Raw genomic sequence first — 13,144 nt, forward strand, 5'->3', positions numbered from 1 at the left:
GATAGTTGGTGATTTACTGTGAAATCGCTTCCTGATATTTTATGGGAAGCATTTCATAAATGGAATCCGACGGATAAATAAGGAGTTGTGGGTAATTCAGAAATAATGTCATTTGACATGTGTGGTAGATGGTGGCGAGTAAAATGATGCTTTAACAATCGCCAGGGGAAAATGCATAAAAATTATCCTTCGCAAATCTCCTCCTCATAAGATGTCAAAAGCCTTCACACTGCATATTAAGGAACATGGAAATGAGCACTGACATAGCAAATAATGCTAAGTGAATAAATGCTTCAAACAACTGAAAATAAACCAGTGTGCCAGTAGAAGCATAATTTAACCCCAAATACCAGAGGAGTATAGTGGTTGGGAGGTTTACGGAATGATGTGTGTTTATGTATGTGGGTGTATTATAAGAGAGGCCTGCTACAGATTCCACAGTTCCCAAGCTGTCGTATGTAGGCTCCATGCTCCATGCATAAAACTGCTGAAATTTCAAAGACTCCAATGATATGCCATTGTTTTAGCAGACTCTATGGCTAAAGCAAGGCGGGTGTTTGTTTTGCTTTGTGGGGCAATGGGGAGAATCTTATTCCATTATGGGCATCTCACAGTATTTGGCAGTAGTACTGAACTACAATACTTCAATAGAAATGTAGAATTTTCTCATAGAAAGAAGCAGCATTCAAGAGCAATAATTATATGGAATAAAGATGGAAAGCTTTCAGCTTTCACTGTGGACGCTTATGCCATATTGTGAAAATGGGTGGAGAGAGACGTTAAATGGTTAGGGATCTTGAAGTGAGCCTAATTGCACACAGCTGTGCTGAAAATGCAAGCAATTAGATGAGCTTATCTTGGGCACGTTCTGAAGGGGGGGCAGGCTCTCTAAGTGTCATTTGTTTTGGATACCCCAAGATAAAAACAAGAGATGGATCTATAAAAATAAGAAATATTAATAGTGTTATAATGGTGTATTTAGGAGCACTGTAGATGAAAGTTCTTGACTGGCTTATGTAGCTGGAATAAAGGAGACCGACTTCTGGATACACCTGATATTGAGAAGGAAAGTCCATTCAAAACTTAACATACATGTTTAACAGCAGACTCAAGCTTATTAAGCACTAAAATGATGAAACACCAATAATAGCACAAATTTCTCACAATGGTAACTTCTTAAGAATGAGACCCACTTGGAACAAACTTGAAATTGATTGAAATGAAGTCATAGAATGGAAGGAAAATGCACAGAATGGGGTGCGGAAGCAGCTGTTGATCTGGAGAAACTTTTGACTCCTCTTGTCTGGTTTGTTGCATCTGAGCTGGATCTAAGCAGGCTTACAGCCTTTTTTTCCCCCCTTCCTTGGACTCTTCCCATAGTCACTACGGTAGACTGGTGAAAAAGAGAACCATGGTCCTATAGCATGAATGGCTATGAAGAAATTTCAGCAGGTAGAGTTGGCATGACCAGCAACATCTGCCGAAATTCCTTCTTCTGCACTCTATTAAAGGTGCAGCAGCCCTGTCCTCAGCTTCACTTGGCTACCTAATGTACACTGAAAAAAGTCAGTGTGTCTACAATTTATAATGCATAAAGACCTGCCCTGGTCCTTGCCAGCCAAGTGGCCAGGAGAGAATAGTGCAAGGTAAAAGAAGAGAATAGTGCAAGGTAAGGGACGCGGGTGGAGCTGTGGGTAAAACCTCAGTGCCTAGGACTTGCCAATTGTATGGTCGGCAGTTCGAATCCCCGCGGCGGGGTGAGCTCCCGTCTTTCGGTCCCAGCTCCTGCCCACCTAGCAGTTCAAAAGCACCCCTAAGTGCAAGTAGATAAATAGGGACCGCTTTATAGCGGGAAGGTAAACGGCGTTTCCGTGTGCTGCTCTGGTGCTGGCTCGCCAGAGCAGCTTCGTCACGCTGGCCACGTGACCCGGAAGTGTCTCCGGACAGCGCTGGCCCCCAGCCTCTTAAGTGAGATGGGCGCACAACCCCAGAGTCGGACATGACTGGCCCGTACGGGCAGGGGTACCTTTAAAAGAGAGGCATTTGTGTTTTGCATCTATTTTTATGTGGTAAACAAAAGTAAGTGTTCAACTGCCTGAGCGCATTAGGCACATATGTTATACTCAAGGAAGTGCATGGAAAGATATATATGATGTGTGCACCTGAAAGAGGAAAAAGGTTAAGTTAAATCAATCACACCCATCTCCTGTAATAACCAGCAAGCTTATGTTGTTGGGGACCTGTATTCAATCTTCCAGGTATGAAAAAACACGTTCAGAGATAGTTCACTTACAGCAAGTTACAGTCACCTGGAGAGCTGAGCCCCCTGAAATTAGCTCATATTGCATCAGGCAGATAAAAAGCCAGTATAAGAGGGCGAGAGAGAAAAAAATCACATAATTGCAAGACTCCGATTGTGAATGTTATAACCTCTGGGCTCTACATTTTACCATTCAACTGAACAGATAACATTTATGCATATGGAGCTGTTGTATTGCTAATTCCCGAAATAATGTGTGCAGCATGGCATATCATTCCACTGACAAGCAATTGGCAGGTAGCTTTTACAATAGCAAGATGGATTCACAGCATGGAATGTGTTGATTGCTCGTGTCAATCCCTTTGCAATTTTAAACTAGTAGTAATTAGAGCTATAAATCTCTCCCAAGTATAATTAGATTACTATTTATACCTATTGTCATTAAAACCAGCCTGAGACAATTACTTTTTTTGGTTCCATTGCCGGCAAAAGTCTCTTTAAAAGCAATAATCACAGTGTTTAACGCAATCCATATTCCTAATTCTATAATGCAAAATATCAAGGAAATTAGGCTGCCTCCCTCTTATACCCAATGAGATGATATGGCAAATTCACTTGTGTGGGTTTCCTAAATTACACTTATCAGTGCTGGATTAAAGGGCATTCGTTCATTGAATAACACTCTAGACTACATTTATTTGACAGATATGTCATTCCCCTTTTCCTATCCATATATGTAATGATGCAAGCACAGTCCATTTAGCTTTCCTCTGCTTTGCTTCAAAATGGGCAGGCTCTGGATATTTTCATTTTCCTCTCAAGTGGAAGCATACCCACTGCCTCTCTGTCATAGGAAAAGGAATTGTGTCACATTCTGAATAGGAACACTCCTTAATTTGTATTGTCCCTTTCAACACAATAAGCATGATCGTTACCCTCATTCAGTACTTGAGACATCTCCATATTTTTGTGGTAACATGGGGCCAGCTTTTCCCATCCATAATGCAGGTGGATTCAGTCCTTGCAAATTAAGCTGCTAACCCATTCGTATGATCATTTTGTCTTATGACCAACTGATTGCACACAAGTTTTCTTCCTCATATTGATAAAGCTATCACATAGAGCTCTCTTGTATGGATCATCATACAAGTAAATTTCAGCGGGTTAGATGAACTATAAGCACTGCATGAAAAACACAGGAATGAGAATCGACACGTAAGATCTTGCAAAGATGGCTGTTGAATTGGAGGCCTGAAAATCTGCATCAACTTTTAGACCTCCTAGACCAAGTAGGAGAGGAGGAAGCCCCAGCTGATTCTTCCACTGGTCCTTCTGCCTACCCTTTTCTTCTGCCTAAAGTAGACATCAGGAGTCCCATTTTGCCCCACTGCTGGTGAAAAGATAGGCAAATGAGAGGACTAGGGCAGAGCAGGAGGGGACACCCATGGTCACATCAACTCTTGCTGTATCTGGGTGCTCAAATGCACACTTTGTGGTATGTTCTTCATTCAGATAAAGATTCTAGAAAGCTGTCATTTGTAGTGTTGCATCATTAAAAAACAACATTTTAATGCAGAGATGAGCAACTTGTGGGCTTCTTGTTGGGCTCCAACGACGTCCCAACAGCTAGAGTAGCCAATGGTCAGGGACGATGACCATTAGCTGCAGTCCAGCACCATTTCCGGGATGGGGGCTAAAGGTTCCCCACCTGTTTGAAAACATGCTTAATTTTTCCAAACTAGTTTTATAGATTAAACTGCAGCATGCAGCACATTCTTTCATTACCTGATAAAGTACTCATCCCTTCTATTCCCTTACACACAAATAATGTGAAGAAGCCATGCAAAGTATACTTGAAGCTGTGAGTTTCTATTTTTCTTTGATTAACCATAGGTATCTTTTGGACACGGGGAAAACCAGTCACTAGACCATTATGAAATTGAATGTAACACGAATGGCTGCTCCCAGCATAGAGGCTGGTTAATGGACTGCGGGATAATCCTTTTCAAGCACATTTTTAGCAAGTGGTCGAAAAAGGCGATAACAGTTCCACGAACCTCTTGTGTTTCCAGTGCTGCAACGCCAAAACTTTCACAAGCACTCTATTCACTAGGGACCAGGGGGTTATAAAAGTATGAATTCCTTAATAATGAAAGAAGAACATTCAAACCTGATGTTCTCAACCTAGACAGGCTTTAGAATAGACTTTCCATGTTGTGTGAGTTTTGACCATTTAAACTCCCTTAAATTGATGTTCTTGTAGTGCTTTCCCAAACTTATCCAAGAGCTGGCATTGTTTCTAGCAGTCCTGTGTGTATGCGCGCACACACAAATATGTGTGCACTTGCATGTGTGCATGTATTGAATTAATATTATTTACAAGCTTCTAAAGTCTGCCACAGAATGTTTGAATCAATGCCATTCAGCATATCACAATTATAGTTGTTCTATATTTAAAAAAAACACTGGAAAGTTCATTTCTTCCTCCTGGATCTATTTATATTCCCTGTAATTTTAGCTTATGTGGAAATGATGCCTTAAAGATCAATGTTACAGCTCCACCTATTACACTAATATTTTTTAAAAAGAAAGGCCACCACAAGTATATACCTAGTGATGGACCTCCCAGAATTATTAAAGGCTACAGGGAGCCTGGATCTAACTCCCTGAATGTTGGATTTGAAGTGGTCAAAAGCATGGAACATTATGACCTCATGGAGGCACAGCCTATGAAAAATATAGTATTTGTAAATCCAGCAAACTATATGTGTATAAAGATTTTTTTAAAAAATAATATTTATTACTTTTCCAACAATTCAAACACACACAAAAATAAAAAGAAAAAAGAACAACACAACACAATACTAAAACACTACACAACACACTAAACTAACAGAACAAAAACAGTTTAAAAAGGGGCTCCGGAGCGTGGAGGGGGGTTGCGGCGCTGAGAGCCGTTTCACAGTCTGTGGAGCGAAGCCGCGCTGCTGCTGTCGGTGAGCGCTGATCCCTTTTCCTGTCAAATTCGGATTTGGATGAAAAGCAACTTATTCGTGAGTAAAAGACTGAATCACTCGAAATTAGAGACCTTAAATGAAAAATCTTAATTTGTTTGAACTTGGCCGAAAGCGGAGAGACGTGGAAACAGGAAGTCCGTCTTCCGCAGCCATTGAACTTGAAAAAAGCAACTAGTTGGAGGAGTGGAGGCTGAAAGAAAGAGATTTTAAGCTTTACAGATCTAAGCATCTACTGAACTTGCAGCTTAAAGTAAAGACTCTAAGTTAAAGATTTGGAAATATTACTTGCACTTGACTTTCCTCCTTTTATTGGATTACAAATTAGAAGGTGAAACCCAGAGTCCGGAGCTGCCTGAGCATTGAGAGATTGAGCTGTCAGTACTGCAGATTTGGATACTGTATATTGGAACTTGCAACAATCTGAGGGTATTGAGACCTTTTAAATTTGAAACATTCTTTTTGGAGACAAATAAGCACTGTCTGTAACAAAGTGACCATTTATAAACTCTGCTAAACATTTGTATTTGAAGGTTCTTGGATATTAAATTAGACTCTGAAAGACATTTTAAGCTCCCCCTAGAGGATTGGATTAAAACAGTGACTTTACATGTACATTTACTTTCGATTCCCTTGTTGTTTGCTTGCTCTGGGCCTTTCAATTCCCATGGGAATAACTCAGTGTGACCTTGACTGATAGATAACGTTGGAATGAGTGGCACAAGAAAAAGAGGGAGAGTTAGACAAACAACTTTAACAACTCTAACCTCAGCCTCGCAGACACGTAGATCATCTGTACCTACTTTGCCCTCAGAAGTAGAAGTTGAAGAAGTTGCCTTGTCACAGGCAAAAGAGGGAGAGGGTGAAGCAGAGCAGTTACAATTGGAAGATATGGCCTCAGGAGCATCTGTTTCTGTTCTAGACAAAATCTTTGAAAAATTGGAAGCTTTGGACAAGAAAGTAGATGTGCAATCAGCAAAGATTGACAAAAATACAGAATGTTTAAATAAGTTAACCATACAAGTGGTACAGAATACACAAGCAATTGGACAGTTAACGGAGGCCTCAGCAGAAAATCGGAAATTGGCTGAGGATACCAGACAAAAATTGGAAAATTTAGAGCAAGAGGTAAGACCACTCACTAAACAAGTTGGGGAACATCAGATTTATCTTTCTATGATAGAACTGCGAAATCGTGAGAATAATTTGAGGATTAGATCATTACAAGAGGCAGAAGAAGGAAATCTAACTGAGTTTTTGACCAAAGAATTCTCCAAGTTCTGGAATTTGGAAGAAAAGGACTTTAAAATTGTGTCAGCTTTCAGACTTGGTAGATTCATAAAGAAGGAGAGGCCCAGAGACTGTCTGATAACATTGAGATCAAAGGAGGAAAGGGATAAGATTTTGGGCCTACATTACGGAAAGTCACTGGAGGTTCTGGATAGAAGAATTGAAATTTATAAAGATATTCCAAGACAACTGCTGGATCTTAGAGCCGCCTATTCTGAACTTGCTAAACTACTAAGGAGCAACGCAATTCCATTTAGGTGGGAATTTCCCCAAGGAATATCTTTTACCTTTAGAGGGAGAAAGGTTAAAGTTAGAACATTGGAAGAGAGAGACAAATTTTTGGTTACATACGGAGAGGACCTTCAAAAAGGAATTGAATTACCCTCTGGGCCAGGGGCAACGCCAGCATCAACACCAGCACCTGGGGAACCTGAAGATTCAGAGAAGATACCACCCCTGGAGAAATAACCAGATTAATCCAGGATGTCTCTGCAATTGCTGAGTTGGAATATTAATGGTTGTAACATTCCGGAAAAAAGGAAGAAAATATTTCATATATTAAAAAAAGAACAATTGGACATTATTTGTCTACAAGAAACACATGTGACGAGGCTCCACAGAAAAGTGTTAATAAATAAAAGATTGGGCCAGGAATTTGTATCGTCGGATAAAGTTAAGAAGAGAGGCGTGGTGATATATGCAAAAGAGAGCCTGTCACCTAAATTCTTATTTAAAGATGAACATGGAAGAATTTTGGCTATTGAGATACAATATCAAGGAGAGAAACTGTTGATATTAGGAATCTATGCACCAAATGAAGGGAAATCGGAATTTTACAAGAAGTTGCAGGAGACAATGCTGGACTATCTGGACTACAACAACATCATAATGATGGGAGATATGAATGGGGTCGTATCAACTAACATGGACAAGTCACAAAGTCAAAATGTTACAAAAGACGGCAGACTACCTAAAACCTTTTTTGAAATGACTGACAATATGGATTTGATTGACATCTGGAGGACAAAGAACCCACTAGGAAGAGAGGGAACATTCTTTTCTGAAGCCCAACTGACCTGGACAAGAATCGACCAAATATGGATTTCTAGAGGCCTGGCACCTAAGGTCAGAAAAGTGGAAATCTGTCCAAAGACCTGTTCCGACCATAATGCAGTAAAGATGGATATGACACTACTACCAACTGGATCCTTTAGATGGAAGATGAATGACAATTTGTTCAGAGATCAGGAAATTACCAAGAAGGCCCAAAAAGTTTTGAAGGATTACTTTGAGATAAATATGAATACTACGGTGGAAAAAAGAATCGTCTGGGACGCAAGCAAAGCTGTAATGAGGGGATTCTTGATACAACAGAATGCAGTAAAGAAAAGAACACAAAATGAGAAAAAAGATAAGATCTTGGATAAAATAAAAGAATTAGAGAAGAAATTAAGAGTGAATCCGAAGTCACAGCCAACTCTGAGAGAAATTAAACTTTATCAAACACAATATTCTAAATTGATAAATCAGGAAATTGAATGGAAGGTTAAATTAATGAAACAAAAAACGTTTGAGTCGGCGAATAAATGTGGAAAACTGCTAGCTTGGCAGTTGAAGAGAAGACAAAGATTAAATACGGTTACAAACTTAGAGGTTGATGGAAAAAACATTCAGAATCCAGTGGACATTAGAAAGTGTTTCCAGAGATACTTCAAAAAACTATACACCCAAGGGCCGCAAGATGAAGTTGAGATTAAACAATTTTTGGCAAAAAATGGACTATCTAAATTGTCACAAGAAAATAGGACAATCCTGAATTCTAAAATAACACGACAGGAGATTGAACAAGCCATTCAGAACATGCAACTTGGCAAATCTCCAGGGCCAGATGGGCTGACCTCCAAGTACTATAAGACTTTAAAAGACTATTTGATACAACCTTTGATGGAGGTCAGCAATGAAATTATGGAGGGGAGGAGGGCACCGGAGTCGTGGAAGGAAGCGTTCATCACATTAATACCAAAGTCGGAAGCTGAAAAGACACAACTTAAGAACTATCGTCCCATCTCCCTTCTGAATGTGGATTACAAAATATTTGCAGACATTTTGGCAACTAGATTTAAAAAAGTTTTAAATGAAGTAATTCATAAGGACCAGGCCGGCTTTCTCCCAGGTAGACATCTGTTTGCTAACACAAGGAACATTATTGACATTTTGGAACTTTTGCAAACAGATATAAATACAAAAGCAGTTTTAATTTTCATAGACGCGGAGAAGGCCTTTGACAATATCTCCTGGAAATTTATGATGGGAAATTTAAAAGAGATGGGAGTGGGACGGGGTTTTGAGAATGGGATTGAGGCGATATATTCAGAACAGAAAGCTAAATTGATAGTTAATAATGTGGTTACAGAAGAGTTCAAAATTGAAAAAGGGACACGACAAGGTTGCCCTATCTCCCCTTTGTTATTCATTTCGGTTCTGGAAGTGCTATTGAATATGATTAGAGGGGATCGGTTGGTGGAAGGAATTCAGGTCGGACAGAAACAATACAAATTAAAAGCTTTTGCAGATGACCTGGTTTTGACTCTGCAGAAGCCAGAGCCTAGCACGAAAAGAGTATTACAACTGATTAATGACTTTGGTCGGGTGGCTGGGTTTAAATTAAATAAACAGAAAACTAAGGTCTTGGGAAAAAATTTGACTGATACAGAGTCAGAACGGTTTCAGAATGAGACGGAACTTAATGTGGTTAAGAAAGTAAAATACCTAGGGGTAAACATAACAGCAAAAAATCTAAGTCTATTTAAGGACAACTATGAAAAATGCTGGACAGAAATTAAGAGAGACTTAGATAGTTGGTCAAAATTGAAACTTTCTTTGTTAGGCCGAATTGCTGCTATCAAGATGAATGTATTGCCAAGGATGTTGTTTTTATTTCAAACACTTCAGGTTTTGGACAAAAAGGAGTGCTTTCAGAAGTGGCAGAGAGATATTTCTAAGTTTGTCTGGCAGGGCAAAAAGCCCAGAATTAAGTTTAAGATACTAACTGACGCAAAACAAAGAGGGGGCTTTGCCCTGCCAGACCTAAAGTTGTATTATGAAGCCGCAGCGTTCTGCTGGCTAAAAGACTGGCTACTTCTTGAAGACACTGATGTGTTAGATCTGGAAGGGTTTAACAATGCTTTTGGATGGCATGCATATTTATGGTATGACAAGGTTAAAGCAAATAAGGCCTTTAAGAACCATATTGTCAGAAAATCACTGTTTAATGTCTGGACAAAATATAAAGACTTGCTGGAAAATAAAACACCAAGGTGGCTTTCACCTTTGGAAGCTAAGGCCCGAAAAAGACCCAATATGGAGGCTAAATGGCCAAAATATTGGGAAATACTAGAAAAGGATGGAGACAATTGGAAATTGCAGAGTTTGGAGAAAATGAAAGACAAAGTGCGAGATTGGTTACATTACGCTCAGATTAAAGAAGTTTTTAAAAATGATAAGAAACTAGGGTTCCAGGTGGAGAAATCGAAACTAGAAACAGAATTGTTAGAACCAAAGATTAAGGTACTTTCAAGGATGTATAACTTGCTGTTGAAATGGAATACACAAGATGAAACGGTTAAATCGGCTATGATAAGGTGGGCACAGGACATTGGGTATAATATCATGTTTGAGGACTGGGAAAGGTTGTGGAGTAATGGATTGAAATTTACTGCATGTAACGCTCTGAAAGAAAATGTAATGAAAATGATTTATAGATGGTATATGACCCCAGTCAAACTTGCAAAAATTTACCACCTGTCTGATAATAAGTGTTGGAAGTGTAAAGAGTGTGAGGGAACGTTCTTCCACCTCTGGTGGACTTGCCCTAAAGTGAAGGCGTTCTGGGAAATGATTTATAATGAATTGAAAAAGGTATTTAAATATACCTTCACTAAGAAACCAGAGGCTTTCCTTTTGGGTACTGTCGGCCAAGGGGTGGCAAAGAAGGACCAGACATTTTTTATGTATGCAACAACAGCAGCAAGGATACTTCTCGCAAAACACTGGAAAACTCAAGATCTACCCACACTGGAAGAATGGCAGATGCAACTGATAGACTACATGGAACTGGCTGAAATGACCGGCAGAATTCGCGACCTGGGAGAAGAGAGGATTGAGGAGGACTGGAAGAAATTTAAGAATTATTTACAAAAACATTGTAATTTGAGTGAAGGCTAAATAAGATGCTAGACTAAAATAACTGAGCACCACTAAATTTAGAAGTTTTTAAGAAAATAAGTAAGACTGTGAAAACTTAACTCCTTTCGAGAACTATAAGATTATGAAACATAGAAGGGATATAAGAATCTAAATAAGATGATAAATTGCTGACAAAATGTTATAACGATGAAAGTGGGAGCGGGAGATGTGAGGAAGTCCAAAGAAAATGTGAAATTATGTCAAGACAAATGTTATATGGTTTATTATGTTTATTTCTATTGTAAAACCCAATAAATTGCTTTAAAAAAAAAAAACAGTTTAAAAAACACATCAAACAATTTCCGTATCTTATCTTTCATTCACTTATTTCAAGTAAAAAATTCTTTCCTGTAGCACCTTAAAGACCAACTAAGTTAGTTCTTGGTATAAGCTTTCGTGTGCATGCACACTTCTTCAGATACACACGAAAGCTTATACCAAGAACTAACTTAGTTGGTCTTTAAGGTGCTACAGGAAAGAATTTTTTACTTCGACTATGGCAGACCAACACGGCTACCCATCTGTCACTTATTTCAGTGACCTCCTCACACCTCCCTTTTTGTATTCCACGTCTGTTAATTGTTTCAGCAATTCCTTTCCATCTTCCTCTGCTTTCTATCTTTTAATTATCTTAACAGATTCTAACCTTATTTTTCCCTTTAATACTTTATTAATCTATTTATACTTAATTCCTTATAACATTTCTACTAAAGCCATATAACTTCATTCCAACATTTTTCTAACATTCATTAATTTTACAGTATTTCTGTAAGTAGTGTTTAAACTTTTTCCAGTCTTCTTCCACCGACTCTTCTCCCTGGTCTCGGATTCTGCCAGTCATCTCCGCCAGTTCCATATAGTCCATCAACTTCATCTGCCATTCTTCCCGGGTGGGTAAATCTTGTGGCTTCCAATACTTCGCGATAAGTATTCTTGCTGCTGTTGTTGCATACATAAAAAAAGTTCTATCCTTCTTTGGCACCAATTGGCCGACCATGCCCAGGAGAAAGGCCTCTGGTTTCTTCAAGAAGGTATATTTGAATACCTTTTTCATTTCATTGTAAATCATCTCCCAGAATGTCTTAATCCTTGGGCATGTCCACCAAAGGTGAAAGAATGTACCTTCAGTCTCATTACATTTCCAACATTTATTGTCGGGCAAATGGTAAATTTTTGCAAGCTTGACTGGTGTCATGTACCACCTATAAATCATTTTCATTAAATTTTCTCTTAAAACATTACATGCCATGAATTTCATATCTGTGGTCCATAACTGTTCCCAGTCAGCCATCATTATGTTATGTCCAACATCTTGTGCCCATTTAATCATAACTGATTTCACCATTTCATCCTGAGTGTTCCATTTCAACAGGAAGTTATACATTCTTGACAAATTCTTGGTTTTTGGATCTAACAATTCTGTTTCCAGTTTTGATTTTATATGTGTATAAAGATTAACCATGTAATGTAAAATGGTGCAGAGTCAAATGGATTAATTGGTCCAAAATTAAAATACAGTCGTACCTTGAAAGTTGAACAGAATCTGTTCCGGAGGTCTGTTCGACTTCCGAAACGTTTGACTTCCCAAGTGTGGCTGCAGGAAGCTCCTACAGCCAATCGGAAGCAGCGGAAGCCCTGTCAGACATTTGGCTTCCAAAAGAATGTTTGAAAACCAGAACACTCACTTCCAGTTTTTGATTGTTTGGGAGCCGGAACTTTCAACTCCCAAGGCGTTTGAGAGCCAAGGTATGACTGTACAACAGTGCTGTTAATATTAAAAAGGCAGGAAGGTTTTAAAACTGCAGAGTCATTATTTGAAATGTCTTGTCTATATCTTATTCGCAAATGGCAGTGTTTTGGAAAATAAAAATAAAGGTGCTAACTTACAACTGCTACCAATTTCCAATTCTTATGCTCCTTCCATTTTCTAGTGAATGGAACAGGTGGACTTTCCTAATTACGAAAACAAGATTCTTGTTCAGTGGAACATTCTTCCCAAAGCTCGTCTTTCTATGCTAGGGAGGGACACTAAAGATAGAGATAGCTGACACACAACAGTATTTGTAATGGGTGCAAATATTGTATGTGTTTCAAGGGATGAAGCAGTTCATGTACGGCATTTATTGGTAGGAAGGAATTGCTCTTATGTGGATTCCCAACCCCCTTTATTTTTCTTGTGGACCCAACACAGCCAGATTTCACCAGAACTGAGTTCCAGCAGCTCTTTAGTGCGTTCCAGCATCTCTGTAGCATTGCCCCATCACGGCGCTCGGGGCTGTCCTACAAAAGCAATCAGAGCTGTGTGGCGGAGGTCTGTGGTTAAAGGTGGAAGTTT

The 13,144-nt window shown here is 39.1% G+C and overlaps 1 protein-coding gene across 10 annotated transcripts in view; it reads right to left on the reverse strand.

The window, feature by feature from the left end:
• Positions 1 to 13,144, reverse strand: part of LOC308481672 (uncharacterized protein) — a 395,496-nt gene that overhangs the window by 1,990 nt on the left and 380,362 nt on the right. The window lies entirely within an intron of this gene.

This window comes from Podarcis pityusensis (assembly GCF_964106645.2).
Source record: "Podarcis pityusensis genome assembly, chromosome: 7".
NCBI classification, from domain to species: Eukaryota; Metazoa; Chordata; class Lepidosauria; order Squamata; family Lacertidae; genus Podarcis; species Podarcis pityusensis.